The 22,903-nt window shown below is 49.6% G+C and overlaps 1 long non-coding RNA gene across 1 annotated transcript in view; it reads left to right on the forward strand.

Annotated features, from left to right (window-relative positions):
- The window catches only part of LOC138532508 (uncharacterized), a 262,327-nt gene that overhangs the window by 15,810 nt on the left and 223,614 nt on the right, over positions 1-22,903 (forward strand). Inside the window, exon 2 of the long non-coding RNA XR_011284857.1 lies at positions 11,635-11,728. This is a non-coding gene — a long non-coding RNA (uncharacterized lncRNA). The remainder of the gene's footprint in view (positions 1-11,634; positions 11,729-22,903) is intronic.

Here is a 22,903-nt window from a genome sequence, read left to right on the forward strand (position 1 = left end):
GTAATGCCATGGCTGAGGGCAGCCACCTTGGTGCCCTGGATATGTGATGTGTGCGCCCCTGGCACACATAGCAGGCAGTGAGCTAACTGAATGCATTGGACTGCATGCTCATGTGAGTATTGTTTCTGCCCCTGCCCTGGACCTTACTTACCCCCAGTTCATCAAGTTATCAAAGGTGTCTAAATAAACACTGTGTTCCAGCACAACCTGTGTCCTGTCTTCCTTCAGGCCACGACAACATGCTTAAAATAAAAAGTTCAGTGTCAGTGAACTTAACAAAGCCAAACGTTCACTTCACTTCTTTTATACGGATCTCTTTACTTTCAGTTCTAGTAAATTGTGCACACACGCGTGGCGTGCAACAGGGTTTCATCGACCATGCTTGCAGACTCCTTCTAGATTGCCCACTCAACGTCGCACCGTTGTTAGAGAGCGTGCATGGCGTGACGTCATCACTCTGAGAACACCTTGGAGGAAGGAGCTCCGTAACCCGGAATATCGATCTCATGAACAGTGATGTCTAAGCACTGACAGACTCCGTCAACACTGTGCATCTATTGCGTGCAGTTAATAGGGATCTTCTGCTTTTCAACACATCCTCTCTTGGGCCCTGCATGTCCCCACGGACTTTGATGCCTGTCCCTCTGGTCACCAACGGCGTGCAGTTCAGGGCAACCACTCTGGAGCCCTCCGATGCATGTGCAGATTCTGCAGGTCTCACACAGTCCCGTACTGTCCCTGGGAGTCTTTCCGTGCCCCGTGTGATTCTCTCGGGAGGGGCGCACACCCTACCGGCACCCAAGAAATGCAGGTGGGACAAAGTCTTTGCGGGTGCTGATTGGAAACTAGTTCCATGTCTGTGTCCCGCCGATGCCCGAAGGCCTCCCCCCAGTGGTGAACAAAGGGTTGATGACTTTTCTTCTTTTACAATTTGAAATGTTGGCCCATGGCCCTTAGTTCCCATTCAAACTGTCATCATGGTTAGGCATCCCTCACTTGCGGCGCCCGCCGTCCACTTGTTAGGTGGTGTGGGGGCCATGTGGTGTCTCAGTGAGGATGGATGGAAGATGAAACACTCTGGGGGAACAGTGGATGAATGCTTGGAGATGCTTCCCCTCCACCGCCTGTCCTCGATACTTTTTTGTTCGCTGTGACTGCCACCAGTCACCTCTGTCCAGTTCTTACTTTGTTTCGGTTACTTGCTTCACTCCTTATCGCCAAAATGTCGTGGTTTGAGGTGCGTGGGTTATCTTAGTGCTACCACACAGTCCACCCGCAGAGCCTTAGTGGGTTTCCAGGAGAGCTTTATTTACATATGTACAGTCATTTACAGAACCTGTTACTCTTATGTTAATTACAATAGGACAGGACTAGAAGTGCAAGGACAATGATGACTAGAACAAGGTAGAGACTGGGAACACCCACTGGCCATCCTCACTACACTAAGCTTGAACCCCAACTGACTATCCTAGAGCACTCATGGCCAAACATACAGCAACATTCTGGAAGCAGACATATAAACTGAGACCTATCATAACACTCTTTTACATAGGTAAGGCTGGAGAGAAGGTGTGCTAATGGACATGCTGGCACTGAGGAGGGGACAGGGGGAAGAAACTGGGGATCTCTCTGCTGCCACCGTCCACCTCTGGCAGGACTGGCTCTGGATCCCTCCCTAGTGGGCCTCTGACTCACACATGAGAGCGGTTGTTTGAGGATATTTGCCTAAATATTTTCATACTACTAGACAGTAGGGTTTAGGGAATTTAATGTTTTAAAAAGGACCTCAGGTGATAGGGGGGAGCGGTCTGTCCAGGGTTGTATGGATGGGAGTAGGGGCGGTCTAATCGCTGATATGGCTCAGTGATAGCCTCTCATTTTTCTTGTGAATCTGGTACCACTTTGTCTTGTGTGGGGTTAGAGCATTGACAGCTGCCAAGAGGCTTTTGCTCCTATTCAGGACTGTTGCAGTGGTGTTGGTGTAATATATCTCTTTGGCTGCAGTTATGAGGGTTCAGTGGTTGAACCTTAAGGGCTTGATGGCTAGGAGGTTTTCTGGTGTGTTTGTTTTGCGCCACTGTTGCTTTAATGACCTTATTGTGTGTTTGATACTGTGGAGTTCTTCGGTGTACCCAAGGGGTAGAGGGTTTTGTCCTAGCCCGGCTTGGTTTGTTTGACACATAGGTGTCGGATAACTACTTTCAGGTTTGGCAAAAGTAGTCCAAAAATCTTTCTTCCACAGTGTGTACTGGAACAGCTTTGAATGATCGTTCTGAAAGCATAGGGCATTTATCCTGGCCCTTATGGGCTACTATGTTAGTTGGGGCAAGGAGATGGCCATGTGATCTAACCAGTCTAGGGCAATAGGGTCAGCTCAGTTTAGGAGGGAAGTGGAGACAAAATGGCAGCGAGATCGTCCACCAGGGGGCGCATGAACGAGCAAACTTCCACATTGCTCTGTCCCCGCCAGGTGAATAAGTGACACGAGAGCCCCCCCCGAGCCCCTGCATGACGTACCTGGTGCCCCCAATGTTCTCCTGAATGCCCGCGGCACACAGGAGTGAAAACCCGGGGTCATAGACCCCCGGCAAACCAAAGATGCAGCGGTGAGGAGGAGCCGTTGTCGGCGAGGAGTCCGAGCCGACCGCCAGCTCCGAGCGGAAGCAGCGCCAGTCCGAGGCACAAGAGATGAGCCAGGGTCGGGGGGGTGCGCAGAGGACAGACCGCAGGGAAATGGACCTCTGGTGGAGGGCCACAACAGAGCACACAAGACCCCAGGGAGCGGCACCCACTGCCATTAGGCACAGAAAGTGCAAACTAGCTGGGACAAAGCCACAAGGCCTCCTCCGCAGCTGGACTGAAACTGCCAACTCCTCCAGGGCCCTAGTGGAACGGTGAACCCCCGGAGAGGGTATGCATCTGCCACGGCAGGACTGAAACCGCCAAGTCCTCCAGGACCCTAGTGGAACGGTGAACCCCCGGAGCGGGTAACCAGGATAAAAACCCCGGCCACGGCAGACAGGCTCTAAACGGGCTGCGCAGATAGCCCTGGATTGCAGCTCCAGAGCCTGCAGGCACTCAGACATGTCTCGGTTGGGGGGCCTCGCTCCCTCCCCCCACCCTACAGGAGTAAGGTGGTATAGGTTACCCAGGGTTGCAGAGGCCTGGAAATAAACTGCCAAGATATATCTACTGTGTCGGGGGACGCCCCCCCCCCCGGGGAACCCTGAGCGCGCATGGCTAGAGCACTGGGCAGGCCCTGATAGGGTTCGGAAGGACAGGGGTCGGGCTGCCCCGGGAGTGCTAGGGCACAGCGGCACCGGAGGGACTGAACCCAATCGCACCACCTCTTGGAAAAACCAGAGGAGGTCGGCAAGCTACGCTATAGAACACTGCCCAGCCCTGAGGGGAAAAAGATTATTAATGAAACACAGGGATCAACAGGAGGGGGGCTGCACTCCCTCGCGCCACGAGGGATAATGTCCGCAACACCACAGACCTCACCTGAATGAGCTGGAAGGCGGCCCTGCAGGAGTTCCACTACCAAGAAACTCTGGAGAGACAAGGAGGCACAACCCCCCACAAAATGGCAGAACAAGCAAACGCCACCATGTCCATGAAAAGTGACATTGCAGCGTTGATGCAGGAAATTAAGGACATGAGAGCTGACATAGGCCACAGGCTGAAAAAGATGGATGAAAGAGTGGACAAGATGGGTGATAGAATACAGGGCTTGGAAGCCAACCAATCCTTGGTAGACATACTGGAGGCATGGATCAATACCAGATTGTCTTCCCTTGAGAAGAGGGATGAGGAAAAGACCCTACAAATATACGATTTCGAAAACATGGAGAAGAGGAATAACCACGGGTTCTTTGGCTTTCCGGAGGCAGAAGGAGAGACGGAAAGAGACATCTGCCTGGCAGTCAAGGATGTGGTCTGCCTACTGTTCGGCAATGAGGCGACAAACTAACCCACCATAGACAGAGCACACAGGGCAGGAGGTAGGGTCGGTGGACCGCGCTCAGTTCTGGTCCGCTTCCATTACTATGCAGAAAAGGTGAAAATCTTGGAAGAAGATAGGATTGCCGCCACCATCACTAACAACAATGCGTCAATATCGATCTACCAAGACCTCTCATCCTTCACCCTGGCTAGGAGGAGGATGTGTGCCCCATTAACAGTGTCTACGAGAAAAGTGCATATGATACCGCTGGGGCTTCCCCTTTTCACTAACTTTCGAAAATATGGGTCAGCAAACTGGACTGGTCACTGAAGATGATATTTAAGGAGCAATCCGAGACACCCTGAACTATCAGAGACAGCCCTCTGGAGAAGCTGTCAAGGGGAGTAACGGAAGAGGACTACTGAGGGACAGGAGACGGGTCCAGGGCTAGAGAAAATTCTAAAAACTGAACACACCACCGCACAATAGTGGCCCCTGATACGATTGAGAGAGAGACGTTTCTTTATGCTCGATCTTGTTGACGCTTATCTTGGTGGGGAGACCCTGCCTTACCTGTGCTGGCCTAAGTGGGTAGGCTTGGTGCTGGGACTGGCGGAATGGAGGGAAATGGCATACTGGTCTGAACGTGGGAAAGGGACGAGGAGTGTTAAAGATTAACAGAATGGTTTTGGGGGGCTCAACACGCTGAAGTATTGCTGAATATTAGCAGGGGGGGGAGTAATAGGGCAGGTTGGTGATCCAGTCGGGTACCAGGAATGGTTAAGACTCTCTGACTGGGCACCTGGGGAGGAGGGAAGAAAATCGGGAAGTGGGAAAGGGAACCTGGAGAGACGTTGGAAAGGACTCAATGAAGAAGTTGGGGTCTCACTCCTTTCAGGTGGGTGGGGAAAAGTTCACAGGGAGTTGGGGGTCTTAGTTTTCATGGTTTCTATCACACAGAATAGTTCACATTCAGGGCTGCAGGCAACAACGAACAGCACCTGGAATGGTATAGCAAATTACAAGGCATTCAGGGAAAAACATAGTCTCCCACGGCCCGATGGCTAACATGCTACCAACCCTGTGTATAGACTCCTTGAACGCTAGAGGAGGCAACTCTCCGACAAAGAGATCTCTCCTGGCACCGGAATTCTCACGGGCGAAACTAGACCTGCTCTTCCTACGGGAAACCCATTGGCTGAGGGGCCAGGAACCATCTCTCTTGAGGGCGGTGGCGGAGGGGTTGTGGGTTGGAAGTCCATCGAGCCTCATTCACCTCCAAAAAGAGAGGGGTGGCAATTGTCATGTCTTACACACTGTGATTAAAGACGGAAGCAACATTAAGGGACTCGGAGGAACGCTACCTGTAGCCCGAACGAAGGTCAAATACCCTTCGGGAGAAAGTCCGGGACAAACTGCAACTCTTTGTGGGAGGCACCCTCATAGTGGGAGGGGACTTTAATATGGTCCTAGACCCCCTAAAGGACAGGAAGAGGATGACGCCTCAGAATCCCCCCACCCCCCTGTTAGATGAAACCACATCACAAAACTTTCATAGGATCAACACAGACATGGGCCTGGTGGATTCCCTATCCCCCCTTCTAGTACTACTCGAAAGTTCACAAAGCCTTTTCTAGGATCAACCACATCCTATTTGATAACACCTTAGCGGGCCATGTGGGGAGACCCGAGTGGACCCGGTTCCGTGGTCAGATCATGACCATGTGCGCATCACCCTGAGAGGGAGCTGGTGACTCCAACGAAGAGGAAGATGGAAGTGTAACAACTCCCTACTGAAACTTAGAGGTAGCCCAGACGGTACTCACTAACATACTAGAGTACTTCGAACTAACGAACAATGTGGAGGTCGGCCCATATACCCTATGGGATACATTCAAGGCCACGATCCGTGGGGTCCTGAAACGTATAGGGTCCCAAAGGAAGAGGGAGGGGCTGAAACAGGAAGCCCTTCCAAGGGGGATGATCGCTGAACTCCAGCTAGGACGAGTCCCGGGAGGTTCCATCACCCTAGACCAGACAAAGTCGCTAGAGAATTATAAAGCCCAGCTAAACGACCTGCTGCAGAGCAAGACTGAAAAGAAATGACTGTTCTTAAAACAAAAAATATTACGAAAAGGCTGACAAAGCAGACAAACTATTGGCATGGAAGTTGAGTGAAGCCAAGAAAAGTAAGATGGTCAGGGCGGTAAAGACAGATGCGGGGACAAAGTGTTATGACACCAAGAGCATAGGGACGGCCTTAAAAAATATTATGAGCTATTATACAAGTCAGAATTTGATGGAGACGAATCCCATATAGAGGACTTCATTACACAACTCCCCATACCGGGACTAGCCAGAGAGGCTGCTTCCGAACTGGAAGCTACAGTGACGGAAGAGGAAGTCACCCAAGCAATCAAGACGATGAAGGGGAGCACAACACCGGGCGAGGATGGGTAATCGGTGCATCCTGGCCTCACACTTGGTGAAAGTTTTCAACCCGGTCCTAGAGGGAGGGTGTCACACCCATGGAGTATCTCACAACTCCTTCCTGACTACAGAAGCCAAATGCAGTAGACCCCTCCCACCTTGGTTGGCACGGGATCCTGATTTAGTATAACAGGTTAACTCGAGGCAGCCAATGGGGGGAAGAGGGTTAGGGAGAAGTTGTGGATAGGGAAGGGGTGGTTAGGGTAAATGGAATGAGGGTAAGGATCTTGCATAGTGGATGGGTATTGGGGAAGCAAGGAAAGGTACATACAACACGTATTGAAACACATTTGAATTCTCCTGTTTTCGCCTAAGCTCCTAATACCTGTGTTCACTCCCTTGATCAGTTTGAGCACCCTCCTTCTTGATTTAGCACTATGCTCACAAGAAGAAGCAAACATACAATAAACCATGACATAACTAGCAAACAACTAAACAAACAACATAACACCAGGGAAACCTGAACAAGCTTCTACATAAGCAGTACATGGGCAAGGATCAAATTCAAGATACTACATTATCCACAAAGCTGTCTGGGGCCTGGGACCTACTTACCTGCAACGTTGCCTACCTAAATACTGTCCCTCTTGAGCCCTCTGCTCATCTACCTCCAACCTTCTGCGATCGAGCCGGTTCTCCAAGCAGAGATTTGGAGGGAGATCATTATCCTCAGCAGGCGCCTCCCTCTGTAATAGCCTCCCTGTCACCCTCCGCCTTGAGCCTGATCTTCTTAAGTTCCGGAAACTTTTTTCAGAGTCTCACCGGTCCATGGCATCCCCTTGCCTCAGGGCTCTGCACCCCACCCACCTCACTGCATTAAATCCTAGAGTGCTCTCTCTCAACACTCAACCCAGTCTCTACTGACTGGGTTCAGTTGGACCCCCTCCCTTGCCCGTCCTGCACTTGCACGATCTGAATGCAGCCCTGCCTGAAGATCGTCTGTCTGTCTCCCTTGTCTTCGCCCCTTAATGTGCACTTGAAAAAACCTGCATAATCACTGCCAGGCCTATTTGCTGTATCTAAACTGTTAATTGTATCATATCACTTACTCTGCCTGTGTAGACCGTATCGTCACAGAATTTCAAGAGCTCTGAGCGACTGTGGTTTTTTTCCTCGTGTTCCCACCCTCCTTGAGCGCTTTGAAACACTGCCTCTGTATAGGCGCTTTACAAATAAACATTACCATTACCACATGTATAAGAGACAAGAGCGTACTTTTTTAGCACAAAAGTGCTTGTTAAACACAGAAAAACATGGCAGAGCATAGCAGTAAGCAAGGAAGAACTGTTATCGCACTCAGTGAACATTGCAGTGTCCTTAGCCCCTGTCCTAACCACGTTCGCTACTTAGAGCGTTCCATTTTTGACTTGGTGAGCAACAAGAAAGGGAACGTTTTGTATGCTAGATGAAATATTCCCGTTTAGCTTAAGAGTTTGCCAGTCTTTATTCCAGCCGTGTTTCCTTCCCCCGCGTGTCCTCCCCACCCGCACAGCAAGACACCCAACATGGAGCACTGAGGTCTGAGGGGCGACTGCCACCTCCCCAGGTGTTGAAGATCAGGCCTTGAGCGGGACGAACCCGCGGTCTGAGCGCTGACTTGGCGCACAAGGGGGGAAATTCTTCTGGTGCCTTCTCCGTTCCCCATTCGTGTGCGCTCACCGTCCTGCTGACATCCCGTAGTCCTGCCCACACTCCTCTGCCCCGTGACAGATGCCAAAATCACCAACAAGCAGCACGTACCGGGTAGGGGCTTTGTAGGCAGTGTTGCTTGTGCGCACGCGCTCGCACCCATCATTCCCATTGCTTCATGGGAATTGTAGTCTCCCGGGCCCCGCGGACAAAATATAAAGTCTCCGTGCCCCCACTCCTCTTTTCCTCCCAGAGGGATACTTCCAGAGACCATGTTGGGGGCCATTAAAATGCTACTACCAAAAGAGGGTAATGACCCAGCGCAGTACACCTACCAACCAATCTCCCTACTCAACACAGACGTGAAAATATTTGTGAAAATATTGGACAAAAGGTTGCAAGGGGTCATGGTCTCCTTGGTCCATAGTGACAGGTCAGCTTCATCATTGGTCGCCAGGGATCAGACAATATTCGGAAGACGATCAGCCTAATGCACTTTGCGAGACAGACCGAAATTGGATGCGTGCCTCATCTTGGTCGATTCGGAGAAGGCCTTCGATAGGGTGGAATGGAGCTACAAGACTATCCTCCTGGAAAAAATGGGATTAGGGGAAAACATTCGGAAATGGGTGGCGGCACTATATAAATCGCCAAGTGCACGGATGCAGGTTAACGGGGAACTGACAGATTCTTTCCGGCTCACTAGGGGAGCAAGACAGGGGTGCCCTTTATCCCCCTTACTGTACGCGCTCACTATGGAACCCCTGGCAATAGCAATAAGGAACCACCATAGCATAAAGGGTATCCAGAGAGGGGAAGTAGAGTTCAAGCTCTCTCTATTTGCAGGCAACATACTGGGGTACCCCATGGACACATCTTCATCGCTCCCAGCCCTATTCACACTCATCGACACCTTTGACGCCTTCTCGGGCCGACACATTAATAAATCCAAGTCGGTCCTGATGCCGCTCCGAGCAGTCGACCCAGACATAGACCAGAGAAACCGAATGTAGGGGTAATAGTGGAAAAATCAGCTATCACATTCCTAAGGCTACAGCTCCCATGGAACCTATCAATACTTGCAACACTTAACCTCGAGCCGCTGATAGTGACCATAAAAGCCAACTTTAAACAGTGGGGTACTATGATATTATCCTGGTACGGACGCATGACAGCGATAAAAATGAACATCCTTCCTCGACTTCTATGTCTGTTTACGGCCCTACCCACAAGAATACCATAGCCCTTATTCTCAGACCTTCATCGCAGTGTACAGAGGTTTGTCTGGGAGAATAAGACCACAAGGATCAAATGATCCACCCTCACCTTGCCGAGGGAAGAGGGAGGCTTTGGCCTCCCAGATTTTGCCCTATACTGGAAGACAGCCCAACTGAGAGTGATCCTAGAAAATATGCGAGATCTTCTGGGGACATATTGGACCTACATAGAGGATATGGATACGCACCCAGCCCAAGTAAGGGACTTACTTCGGGCCCTATACACGAGCATATCGAATAGGCTAAAAGACCACCCAAGCCTGAGAGTGCTGTGGTCTCTTTGGAGAGGGGAAGACACTCAAAGAACCTGTCCACATGGCCTTGCCCAATGTCATCAGTTTGGGAACCTGACATAAGACTGGGAGACAAGGGCTTCCGCAACGCGCAAGCGTGGTCTGAGAGGGGATTGGAAAGGGTAGGACAGCTGTTCAGGGATGAGATGTTCCTAGTCTACGTATCAGTGGCAGAGGTACTATGTGGCAAAAAGATTACCATATTTGAATGCCTACGCCTGAAGGGAATCCTGACCGACCCTAGATTGGGTGAAAAGGTAAGACGCCCGCTCACACCATTCGAAAAAGTTCTAGATACCTCCCAAACGAGGAGAGGAATTGTGTCCTATCTTTACAAAGCCCAGAATACAAGCGACAAAACGAACAGGCAAGGTTTAAAAAATATTGGAATGACCTAGCCGGTGATTAACCCTCTGAAGAGGTTTGGGGGAGGATATATAAAATAGCTTTCCACTGGAACCTCTTTACAGCAGCCATGGAACACAACTTTAAAGGAATAGATGGGTGGCATAGGTACCCCACTGAATATCTCTTGAATGTTTGCAGGGTCATCCACATTGTGTCCAAGGGGGTATGGCTTGGTGGGCTCGAGAGAACACATGTGGTGGCACTGCCTCCACATTCAACTGTGCTGGAAAAATCTACTGGGGTGGATGGCCGAGATCACAGATGAGGCCCTCCCCCTTGACCCCTTACTGATATTACTGGGGCCTCACCCCCCAGGGTTTCCGACACTTACAGATACCCGAGAATGTGGGAAACGATGCTAAGAGCGGGCAGGGTGGCTCTTGCCCAGAAATGGAGGGGTGCTACAGTTCCAAACAAAAGTGAATGGATGCAGAAACTAAGCGATAAGTATTTAATGGACAAACTGACAGATGTGGTGAATAACGAGATGAGTCGGTTCAGGGAGGAATGGAACGCAGCTATAAGCAAGTGAGGATGGGATGTATTTTAGATCGGCTGGGAAGCCTAGAAACCATGATACGGCAATCTGAGAAGCAGGGGAAAGGAGAGAAATAATTATAACATGATCCTCGGAGGGGAAGGAAAAGGAAAACCAAGATCTGCTAATTGATGCACGGTCAAAGGAGTTTAGGGAATTCCCAACAGGAAACATGAAAGTAGACCTAAGCCTGATACACTTGGGCATCTGTATGGCTCCACAGTTCTCAACTGAGAAATAGAGACACTCTGCCCGCAAGGGTGTGATGCACAAAACCATTGTTTGTTTTGTTGGGGACGGAGGGGGGTGGGCGGCAAGGGTGAAGCTTGCATTGTTGATCCGTACGACTACAATGTGTTAGTGTTATGCATATCTGGTAACCTTCATTACAAATTTCAAATAAAAACAAAAACAGTGGCAGGGACCACATGTTCAAGTAGTCCTACCAATTCAGCTGCAGATAAGAGGCCTTCACTATTGGTTGGATGGGTCCCAAGGAGATTTGAGCATCCAAAAAAGATAATTTTCGTGCAAGATCGAGACGGTCAAGATGGTCTGTGATCTCCTATTGTGGTAAGGTTGGAACGGCTTTGAAGCAAACATGGCCAGTCACTTTTGTTTATGACTGTCACTCCTGCTGTATACCTGATTATAACCGGGTGGTACGAAGACATTGAAAGTCTGGGAGGAGGTTGGAGTCAACCAGTTTTGGTGACTTTGTGGTAGTTGATGAGGTCTAAGATTTCAGGCGCGTGTGCGACTGCTGATTGGGTGTTGATTAGTATGGTGGCGCGTGAGCTTAGAGAGTTTCTGTTTTTGGTATGACAAGTGGCACTTTTGAGTCATGTTTATCAAGTTATTATAATAATAAGTTTTATACAAACAAAACAAAAACCGAATGTTTGTGCATTCATATTAATATAGCCAATATCACTTCCCTCAGACTGATGTGCAGGTCTGCCTGCATTATTGCAGGATACAGTAGAATCTGGCTTTACTTCTACTAAGATTTTTCCACGTATATTTTAATGGTTTTTTTTTCTTTTTTCGTAGAGCAACATTTATGGATAGAATCCTTTGAAAATGCTGGCATGCCACAGATTGATTCAACTAAGAAATAGAAGATTCATCATTGCAGATCAAACAGGTATTTACATTTACCCTGTGTGACGGTGTAACCTTTGTGCAGATTAGGGACTGGGGTACCTAAGAGCTCTATGGGTCAGGGGAGGCCACCAAGTACATGATACGGCTTGGGTATACACTGAAAATCCACCCGTTCTTCCCTCAGCCACCCCAACTTGCACCCTTCAGTGGCATTTCCCTAATATTACTGCCAAACAGCAATGCACCTTTGGCGAGTGGGACTCTAGTCCTGCTAATTGCGACAATCTTCTGCTATTTTACACCCCAGGAGACACAGGATAGAAAGGTGTCTTTTATGCCATCTAGAATCTTTCAACTTCACATATTTACTCCTGCTATACCATATTAATCGCAATTTACTAAACTCAACCCATTTCTTACATCTTACCATGGTACAGTGCTGTTTCATTAGGTTAAGCACCACCACATTTTTTCTGTGCCTGTTTACTTCTTTCACTAGGTGGCAAGACACACAGGGGCGCGCACGCCTATAGGAGCACTGGTTATAAGCTTCTATTATTATTTTTGCAGGGTGCACATTTTGCACTCTCCACTAGGCATTGGCTATTGAAAATTTATTCCTGGCAACAGCTCTACAGATAAGGGGTGTGTCAGACACGTTTACTCCCTAAAAATAGAAAATGACTGAAAAAAAAGAAAAATGGGGAGTAAAAATACTTTCAACAAATGCAGGAAAGCTACAAATAAGGTGCCTGTCCCCCTGCTTTCACCCACGGAGCTCCATGGATATGTTTGGAATCGTAGTATACGTAGTGCCACTGGAAGAAACTGCTATTATTACTGCCTAATCTGAATAGATAAATATGCATCTTTTAATATGCATGGATAACTAGGTGCAAAGAAATGTTTATTACGAAAACATTTCTATTTAACAGTTAAAAGATTCCCATTTCTATTTGACAGTTAAAACATTTGTACTCGCTAAGAAAATACTCATTGGTCACTGTATTTTTACCCCCTAAAAAATCATTTCCCTCACAACTTCAAAAATAGGGAGTAAAATACTCCTGCTTCGAAGTCTTATCTTGAGCACTGCCTTGCAAGTAAGACATGTTGTGCTGTGTGTATGTGTGGAATTGAGGTGACATGACTTTTTATGGCCTGCTGTTAGCTTGCAATTTGAAATTTGTATGCCTGCTCTATGCACAGACGGGTGTGTAGGAAGTTAAGGAGTCTCTCACTGTGAGTGAATATGATTACATTGACGTGTAGGTGAAGATAGGAACAGTCCAGGGACTATCCACTTCTCGTCTTAAGCCATGGTCCACAGGAGATGGCATAGGAGCCTGAAAGTAGCCTTCCTTATCAGAAGGCAGAGTTAGACAGATAGTTAAATATACCATGTAGCGGCCGGCTGAGAAGAAAATGCAATAGAAGTCTTAAACCTTATAATGCTTCATCCCAAAACATAGATGCACTCGAATAGACTGTACATATGAATATTTATTTTCATGGGGTAGGCCTCTTTGGTGATCAGCTCGAGAATATAGGGCATACGGGCCTCTGTATTATGTCGATCAATTTTCTTTTTTTAATGGTTATGCCATGCTGTAATTCTGTGAATCCACCTCAATACAGCTATACCAGCACTAATATATGTGGATTCCCAGATTCCCAGAAGTATTACATGCAGTATTCCGGGGTCATATTGGGATCTGTTGACCAGGAGCGAAAAGCAGCTCCTGGGTATCGGGCATCACCCGTTAGGCAGGAGCTACCTCTAGGGAACCAGGAATCAGCCCACAGCAAATATAATGTAAGCGCAAAATGCAAACTTTAACTTGTTGCCCATTTGCATATTCTACAATATGCTTTAAATGTCATTTAGGCATGTCCTTCATACTCCTGTAAACATATTTCCAAAACTACACAGGGAATATCTCATTGCTATGTGTGTTTGGCACCTCTTGCCCGAGGAGTCAAGAGTAGCTTATGGTACCTGTTGATGTCAAGCTAACCAGGCTCCACTTGGCTATTACCAGGAGCTAAATGGCTCCCAGCTCCTGGCAATTTCGAACCCTGAGTATTTTAGATAATTTGCATGCATGATTTCTCCACATTCATTTTGAGAAGGGCAACGCATTGAGTACACTAGGGAAATGCACCGTGGGATTATTGACCCTTCTATACCATACATGGCAAAAGTGTTTTTTTAAAGGTTTTTTTTTTAAATGTGGTATTTAGAATGAGAACAGATAACACGAGAAATAGTCCAACCAATTCCAACACCATTATCCCCTGCCTGCCCCCTTTCCAGCCCTCACCCGCATGTAAATCAGCATACATATTATCTATCAACCGTTAGTGGTAATTGAGTCTGAGTTTTCAATGTCCTTTACAGCATCTATTAGCTTGTTGCCCCCTGTTTGTGACCCCTTAGTCATAAATCCCAGTTGACATTCCCCTCTTACATCTTCAGGGTGGCAAATCATTAGAAAAGGGTTGTAAATCTTTAAGGACTGTGCCCCAATCCAACTCCAGGTCAGTCGCTTCCCCCCTCCTTCGTTCATTCAATACCCATTTCCCGGCTGCCACCCACCTCTGCAAATCCTGCAACCATTGATTCAATAAGGGACCTTTTGGGCATTTACAAGAGATGGCCATTCAGTGTCTTGCTTACAGAAATAAAAAGGCAGCTATTTTTTGTTTCTCCAGATTTATTTTTATTGGGTTTTGTACATTCAAGCTTTCCAGTAAGACATAGGCATAACATTACTTAGGGCTTGCATGAAGCCAAAAGAAGAACGAAACAAGAACTTAATAACGCAAATAACAGAAAATGTCCTTGGGAGAGGGGGGCAGTGGGGCGAGGAGAGGAGCGGGGAGATTGAGTCTTTCACAGTTATCTTAGTCCAAGGGGAGGAACACCATAGTTTGTCTAGATGCAGTCTTGGTCCAGGGTGGGAATCCGCTGAGGTTCGGGGTCTGGAATGTGGGGTGCATTGTGGCTAAAGATTCTGCTATGGCTGTGTTGGCCCGCTGCTTCAAACTCTCCAGCTTGCCCTTTCAATCTAGGTTCCCGATCCAGCGAAGGGTAGGAGGTTGTCTCGCCACTCCTGGAAATTGCTGTGTGTAGTCCAGGAAAGGAGCCTAGGTCTGGTCGAATTTGGGTTTATTACCAAATCTGACGGCCGTGATTTTGTCCGCTGCAATTATTTCCCAGCACTTGGGCCACCAAATTTGTGTGGCTGGGCCTTCAGGATTTTTCCAAAGTCTGGCAATTGAGATCTTTGTGGCTGTTAGGAGGTGAGAGCATAGGTCCGCCATGCGGCCTGTTAGTGGAAATTGGCCTTCCCCCGTGGCTCCAAGAAGAACAATTCTCGGGTCCCATGGAATTGTGAGGCCTATGATTAATTTGATTTGTTCTAGGACATTCTTCCAAAATTGGGTGGCTTTCGGGCATGACCAGAAGAGGTGGAACAGCGAACCCAGGTCGGGGCATCCCTCCAGCATTGTGGGGAGATGGCCGGGTTGCATTTGTTCAGGATATCTGGGGTGCAGTACCATCTGTAGCACACCTTATATGCTCCTTCTTTGTTTGTAGTACATTTTGAGCTTTTGTGTGCTCGAGACCAAATGTTGGTACGCTCACCTGGTATCCACAGGGATGCCACCCAGCCCTAGTTGGATGATTTGCACTCTCCCGGTCCCGTGGTAAGGTCTCTGATTAAAGATGGGACTGCAATATAGGAGAGCTGGATTAAATACCAGATTGTCTTTATGTTTTCCCACCTCCCTTGGCCTCAACTCCTTCCTCCCCCTTGGGCCCTCTCCTCACCTTAATATTGTAAAAGGTGGATTCTTCGTCCTGTTCCCCGTGGCAGGGGTGCGTAGATGTGGGGGGCGAGCAGCGACCAAGTTACTTCACTGGTGCAAGCCCCCCTGTGGGAATCCAGGCCTGCTGCGACTCCGTAGGTTTGCTGCTTTACAGTCTTTATATGCAGTTCTTATGTTCCTCTTAGTTCGAATAATAATGTCTTGCTTCTTTCCTTTTAGTTATGGAAAGGTATTTTGGTGTTGTCATTCAGTTTGAAGATGAGCATGGGCCGGTAGGCAAAAAAACGCGGTGTGCGCGATGCTGTCCGGTGAGTAATGCGTGATGCGCAGCGCTGTTTCGCCTTTTATATTGCTAACTTGTGTCTTTTCTCTCCTTGCAGGTTGCGATGTTCCTCGCCGAGCGCCGTAATGTTCCAGCAATGATACTGACCAGGAGATGACTACCCAGGTAAGAATTGTGTGGCTTTCTTCTTTCGGGAAGAAACGTGAGTAAACGCTTACTAATGCTGTCTTTCTTTCTCCTCTTTCCAGGTTATGGTATTCCAGGATGCATGCGGATGGAGTTCGTACCTTCAGGTGGGTGAAAATGAAGTCGCTGATGGATTGAAAACAGGATACTGTTCCAGGTAAGTTTCGTATTGTTCTTTCTCTATCTGCAGGTCCTTGGTTTTAGGTAAGCTGGCATCTAAGAACTGGACATGGTGAGCGTTACGCTGCCCACAGCAGAATAACGCAAAGCATGTTCTGCTGTTTGGGTGCGGTTTAAATAGTCTCGGGTAAAGTAGTCCAGGTAAAATAGTCCCAGGCCTGCCACATCCAAAGTAGTCCAGGTAAAGTAGTCCCAGGCCTGCCACACCCAAAAGACTAGAACGAATAGCTCAGTTCCTTGTAACTGAGCTATGTGTGTGCCTCCATGTTGGCTGAACCCCCCCCCCAAGTTAAATAGTCCCAAGTAAATAGTCCCATTCTAATGTTGGTCTTCATGATGGTTATGAGGCTGGCGCCAAAGGCGCCAGAACTGACTCCAAGAGAGTCTTGGATGAGGTTTTAAGGCCTTTGACCTGGCCCTAACTGGAAGGCTGACTTGCCAGTGAGGGCCAGGGGCAAGGGTCATGACAATTAGGCTCTATTCCTCCGGTTCGATGGCTCTGACTATGTCTTTTTCCCACTTCAGCATGTAGGGCTCTTTTTTAGTCGGGTCCGTTCTGTCCAATAGTTTGCATAGCGTAGATATTTTCCCCTTAAGGGGGCTCGCTTTAAGTGTTCGTTCTAGGGCTGTTAGATCTCTGTTGCCGTGTTTCGTAGCAGACTCACTCGATAGCCAGTGCCTGAGCTGTGTGTAACGGAACCTCTCTGTCTCTGGGACTTGGACTTTGGTTTTACAGGCTTTGAAGTTCAGCAGGTTGCCGTTATCGGAGAAGTCAGCCATGATTCTCAACCCGCCCCCTTCCATTTATTGAAGTTGTTTGGTGCAATGCCTAGGGAGAAATCTGGGTTGTCCCAGATCGACGAGAATGGTCCTGTCGTGCTCCTACACCTCCATAGGTGTGCTGCCTTTTTCCAGCTTGTCACTGTGTTCCTAGTCGCTGGCAGTGGGCCTATATTGCTGAGCTCTTTCATGTGTGGTAGTGCTTCTATCAGGGTCTTGCACCAGTCTTCCTACAGTTTCAACCATCGGGGGCGATTGGTGGTTATCTTCCAAGCGAAGGCCTGGGAGAGCTGAGCTGCAAGGATGTACCTAGCCACATCAGGGACCCATAGGCTGCCCGTCGCAGAGCCCCGGAGCATGATGCGCTTCAGAATTCGCAATTTCTTTCCTTCCCAGACATATTTCAGGATGTCTCACTGCAGTTTCTGGAGAGCTTTCTTCCGGATGGTTACTGGAAGGGCTAGGCCGAAATAGAGTAGCCTCGGGGTCAAATTCATCTTTAGCGCTGTGATGCGCCCGAACCAGGAGATTTCTTGCTTTTGCCAGCGCCCTAGGTCATTTCTTAACTCTTTGAGCAGCGGGGGGAAGTTTACTTTGTATTTTTTTCCAGTTTTATTTGGGATCTGAACCCCCAGGTAATTAATCTGCGACTTTGCCCAGGGGATCAGATTTATGGCTTGCAACCTTTCCTTGAGTTTTCCCAGCACATTAATGCCCATTGCTATAGATTTGGAGATGTTTACTGTAAACCCAGAGGCTTCATGTCGTCAGCGTATAAAGCTGTTTTGTAGGATTCTCCCTTGACTTCCAGACCATGAATTGCCAGGTTGCGGCGAATCCTGCTGGAGAAAGGCTCCTTGGAGAGCGCAAATATAAGTGGGGAAAAAGGGCATCCCTGTCTGGTGACTCTGGTGATAGTGATTTTTTCTGATCCGGCCCCATTCAGTCTCAGGCTCGTGGAGGGATGCTGGTAGTTAGCTAGTGCCCATTTTATGAAGTTCGGACCGAATCTGTAGTGGAGTAAGGTTTCTCCAGTCCAACATGTCAAACGCTTTGTGTGCGTCCATTGAGAGGACGACCATCTATGAACCCGTCCTGTTTGCCGACTCGATTATGTTTATGGTTCTTCGGAGGTTGTCCTGGGTACTTTGGCCATGAATGCAACCCGTTTGGTCTGGATGGATTATGTCAGGGAGGATTGGGGCTAGTCTGTTCGGCAGGATTTTAGCTAATAGCTTAGCATCGTTGTTTAGTAGCGTTATGGGTCTGTATAATGCGCATTGTGCGCAGCCTTTCCCGGCTTTGGTATGAGGACCGTTATTGACTCCTCCATGGAGGCGGCGGTGGAGCCCGTTGATAGGAACGAGTTGAATAAGTTCGCCAGTTGTGGCGTCAGGATGTAGGCGAACTTCTTATAAAATTGCGTTGAAAGTCCATCTCGTCCCGGGATCGTGTTTTTCAGGGAGCGGATCGTGTCTTCCACTTCTTCCACCGTTATTGGCTGTTCCAGGGCTCCTAGTGACGGGTGCAATGGCACTTTTGGGACAGAGGCCAGGAATTGTGATAGGATCGGCGCAGCTGTTGGGGGCCCAGTCATAATTTCCCCGTGGTGTTGTGTCATTAAATCAAATTTCTCTGCCTCTGTGTGGTGCAGATTGCCGGCTCTGTCAGCCAGGCACTGGATGTGGTTCCTTGGTTGCAGCTTCTTCAGTTTGTGCGCCAGGAGGCGGTTTGCTTTGTTGCTGTTGAGGTAGTAAAATTGTTTGGTGTAAGTCAAAGCTCTGGCTGCCCGGTTTGCCAGGTGCATCTCCAGTGCCGCTTTGGCTCTTTTGAGTTCTCGTCCTGTTGTTTTGTTTGGGCGCTTTTTGAGGCTGCTCTCCATTTCCACTACCTTCTTCTCCAGCATGGCTTGTTGCAGTTGGTTTTGTCAACATAGCCTTGCTTGTCGTCCATTGCGGCTCCCTGGATGACTGGTTTCATTGCATCCCAAACGGTTGCCATAGAAGTTTCTTGGGTCGTGTTCTCCTTGAAGTAGTTTGTGAGCGTTTCAGCCAGTTCTGCGCTAATGGCTATATCTGGCAGGATCTGGTCTTGTATCTTCCATTGTCTTTGGAGGGTCTTGGCTCATGGTGACTGGAGCGTGGTCCGAAACAGCGATATGCCCAATTTGGATGTCCACCACACAAGGGGCGAGTGTGCTTGCAACCAGTAGCAGGTCGAACCGCGAGTATCCTTTGTGGACGTGCGAGAAAAATGTATAGTCCTTCGCTCCTTGATTTCGTAATCTCCATATGTCAATGGTTCCCTTAGGAATTCGGCCATGGCTAGGGCTTTGATGAAATCTTCACTTGATAGCAGAAGTGTTTTGTCTAGGTTTGGGTCCGGAGGGAGGTTAAAATCGCCCCTGATTAGAAGATGACGTTTGGCGAATGTTGCTATGACTGGTAAGAGGTTGCGGAGGAAAAGGCCATGCACCTCGTTTGGACTGTAGAGGGCCAGAAGGGTGATGGGTAGTTCTACCCATCACCCTTCTGGCAGGTACCGCCCCTCTAGATCCCTCTTGACTGTGATCTGAGTTAGCGGCAAGTTGCGGCTGAGTAAAACGCAACCCCTCTTTTTGTTTTGGTTTGCTGAGGCAAAGTGGCATTTCGGGTAAAGTCGGAAGTTTATCCGCTTTTCGTCTGATGCAATGAGGTGTGTTTCCTGAACGCAGACGATGTCGGACACAAGTTGAGCGAGTTTGTGTTCCACTAGTTTTCGCTTCCTTGGGGCGTTCAGGCCTTGCACATTCCAGGTCGTTATGGTGAGTATTTTATCTTGGGATACCATCGTTTGAGCCTAGGGTGGTTTGCTCTGGTGTCTCCATTGGTGGTAGATCAGTTTCGCCTTGCATTCTTTCTGTCTGCTGTCCCCCTCTCTCCAGGATCCCCCCCTCCCGGGACGTCCCTACACCCCCCCCCCCAAAACAAATGACAGAACTTCCGGACCAGCCTTCAGCCAACCGGGCAGAAGGCCGGACCAGCGCGCCAACTCGGATGGAGGCAACAGTGCCTCTTGTTCATCCAGTGAAACGGGAAAGGGTTACGGCTCGAGCTTTCCTGGATTTCGAAACCGCAGGAGTTCCTATAGGAGCCTGGGCCTCCTGGCTTCTTCCGGGTGCTGAAGTGTGTAGTGCCCGTTATGTGGTAGGCCGGCTGGTGAGCTTGAAGAATTTACACATTTTTGTCTTTTGCCGTTCCCTTGAGGTGCCCTCCGTTCCAGGTAGTCTTTAGGAGTGCTGGGAACTGGAGATCTCAATGGTCCTAGGTGCACGGGGGCGGTCTTCCCTCTCAGCGATTGTTCTTATTTTTAGCAGGGGGATCGCACAGTCTGCGACTGCGCTCAACACAGGTCCAGGATTTTGGGGGGTCCCTGCTGCCCTCCCTCCAGGTTGGGTGTGGATTTGTCAGATTCATCCACCTAGTCTTCCAGGTTCATGAAGCGCTCCGCTTCTCGGGGGGGAAATAATGTGGCAGAGCTTGCCTTCCCATGTGAAGGAGAGAGCAGTGGGGAATCCCCAATGATATGTGACCTTCCTTTCGCACAGCCATTGCGCCATTGGTTTCAGGGCTTTTCTCTTTGCTAGGGTGGCTGCTGCTAGGTCTTGGTACATGGATATTGCGACGTCTCTGAAGTGTTCGCGGGCCAAACCTCTAGCCTCACGCATGATTTCTTTGATTTTATAGAAATGCATCCTTACCAGGACATCAGGGGAAGGGGGGTGTACTTTGCTTTGCTCTGGTCCTGTGTACTCTGTGGAGTTCCTACGGGGCTCTGTCTGGAAGAGTTAGGATGAAGCGAAGTAGGTCATTAACGTAGGCCCTAGTTCTTCGTCAGGAATGGAAGTGGGGATTCCCCGCAGGCGGATGTTGTTGCGCCTGGATCTATTTTCTGTATCTTCCTGTTAAAGCTCAAGTGTGTCACACCTGGCCTCAAGCGCTGCGAGTCTGTCCACCCCCTCCCCAATTTCGAAGTTTTGTTCGTACAGTTTGGTTTTGATTTCCTTTGTTCTAGTTTCAATTTCCCCCCACCCGCTTGTCTAGGGTTGAAATTTTGCTTTTTAGTTCTTAAGTCCCTTTTTGGTATTCCTTGGTCATAGCAGATAGGATGTCTTGAAGATCCCCTTCCGTGATTGCTTGTGCTGATTGGTCGCGCCAGATTCTTTGAGTGGGCCCGGGCATGTGTCTTCGCTACGCTCTCCTCTCTTTGACTTCTCTGCCATAGTCGTCGATAGCAAGGTGGCAATGTCCGCTTGGGGTTTCTAGACATTATGCTCTACATGTCTTAACACCATCACGGGGCCCCCAGGGTTGCTAATGTCCTGTCCTTTGTTCCTGGGGTATGGGACTCAGAGTATCCTGCAGTTGTAGTCCACTCGCCCTGAGACTCTGCTAGACAGCTAGCTGTCTACGCCCTTACTTCCTTGCCAGCTGATCTTGATGAGGGCGTTAGGTTATAGTGTTCCCCCAGGCACTATCGAAAAGTTTAGGTTGTTGGAGTGCTTGCATAGTTGCTGGGTCTGCCGGCTCCTCTTCGCCCTACAAGGGGCTGGGGCAGAACACAGTGGTTGGGGTCACTTTGTCGCCTGAGGACCAGATTGGCTGCTTCGCGGAGGGAGAGGTTCTGTGTTGGGGGGCCCCCACGGCAGCAGAGGGCACCAGGATCCCTCCTTGGAACCCCTTCTGGAGGTGCTTAGATGGCTGCAATCAGATGGGGCCTTCCAGGGGAGTGGGAGGGGAGAATGCCTGTCCTCCGATGGGGTTGCAGCAATTGCACTGTGCATTGATGTGGGGGCTCGCTGAGTTGGGACGGCGGGCGCCCCAATGGCGGTTGCCTGGGTCCCGCAGGGTCTTTGGAGCTGTCCGCAGCAGCAGGGAATTGCCCCCTGATTGCTGCCAGTTATGGAGTGCACTGCAGGGTGTCTGCTAGGCTAAGTGGCACCAGGGGGATGCTCTGTCCTGACCCCCGGTATCTGGAAGATTTCAGTTAAAGGTGCGGCAGATGCCGCCCTACCTTATACGGCGGCTCTGAGCTTGTGCGGGTACTAGGGCCGACCGTCCCCTTCTCAGCGTGAATAGTGAAGAGCCTGCGCTTCTACGTCGCCTCCTTACACCAACTCCAGGCATCCTGGCTTGGGTGTGGGGCTGCCGAGCTAGAGATGCAGATGTAGGGGGAATCGGGGTGTTGATGGAGAAGAGAGGCCCCGCTCTCAGTGCCGTTCGGGTTATTCACTCCGCCTGCCAGTTCCGAGTTTCGTGGGTGCGGCAGCAGGAGCTCCCCTGGATTACTGTGGGTGGCCGACGTGGTATGGGGAGGACCGGCAGCCGAGTTGGTGAGTGGACCCCCGTCGCAGTTGGAATTACTACCGGCGGGGTAGGAGCGGGACCAGGAGTCATTTGGGTGTCTTCCCTGCGCTCCTGCTGCAGGAGTCTGCTGTCGTGGGATCCGCGCGTCACCCTCTCCGCTGGAGATAGCAAGCCAGTCGCCTCGAGCAATGGTGACCTATGCTGCTGGGGTTAGAACAACTCAGTGGAGGCAGCCCGGCGGAGCTCTAGAGGACGCGGGCACCCGAGTTCAGTGTTGTGGGCAGCTGACAGCATGGATGTCTCAGATGAGCGGGGGCCTTTGGGTTGATTAGGGTTCAGCCATCAGTGGTTCTCCGGGCAATCATCTCCGCTGGGCTCTCCCGCCGGTACTACACCTGCCATTTTGTATGCGCTACACTCGCTGCAGCCCTCTCCAGGCAAAACTCTTCCCGAACCTTGCGTCCCAAGCAGTCTTGAGGGCTGAAAGTTGGCAGTTATGTGCGGCAGCCCTTCCACAGCTGGAATCGCCGAAGATATCCGCAGGGTGAACACTTTCACTGGGGCATATTTCATTGGACGCGTGGCCTCAGCCGAGAGCTCTTAC

Source organism: Ambystoma mexicanum, chromosome 1q (genome assembly GCF_040938575.1).
Source record: "Ambystoma mexicanum isolate Mex_15411 chromosome 1q, UKY_AmexF1_1, whole genome shotgun sequence".
Taxonomy (NCBI): domain Eukaryota; kingdom Metazoa; phylum Chordata; class Amphibia; order Caudata; family Ambystomatidae; genus Ambystoma; species Ambystoma mexicanum.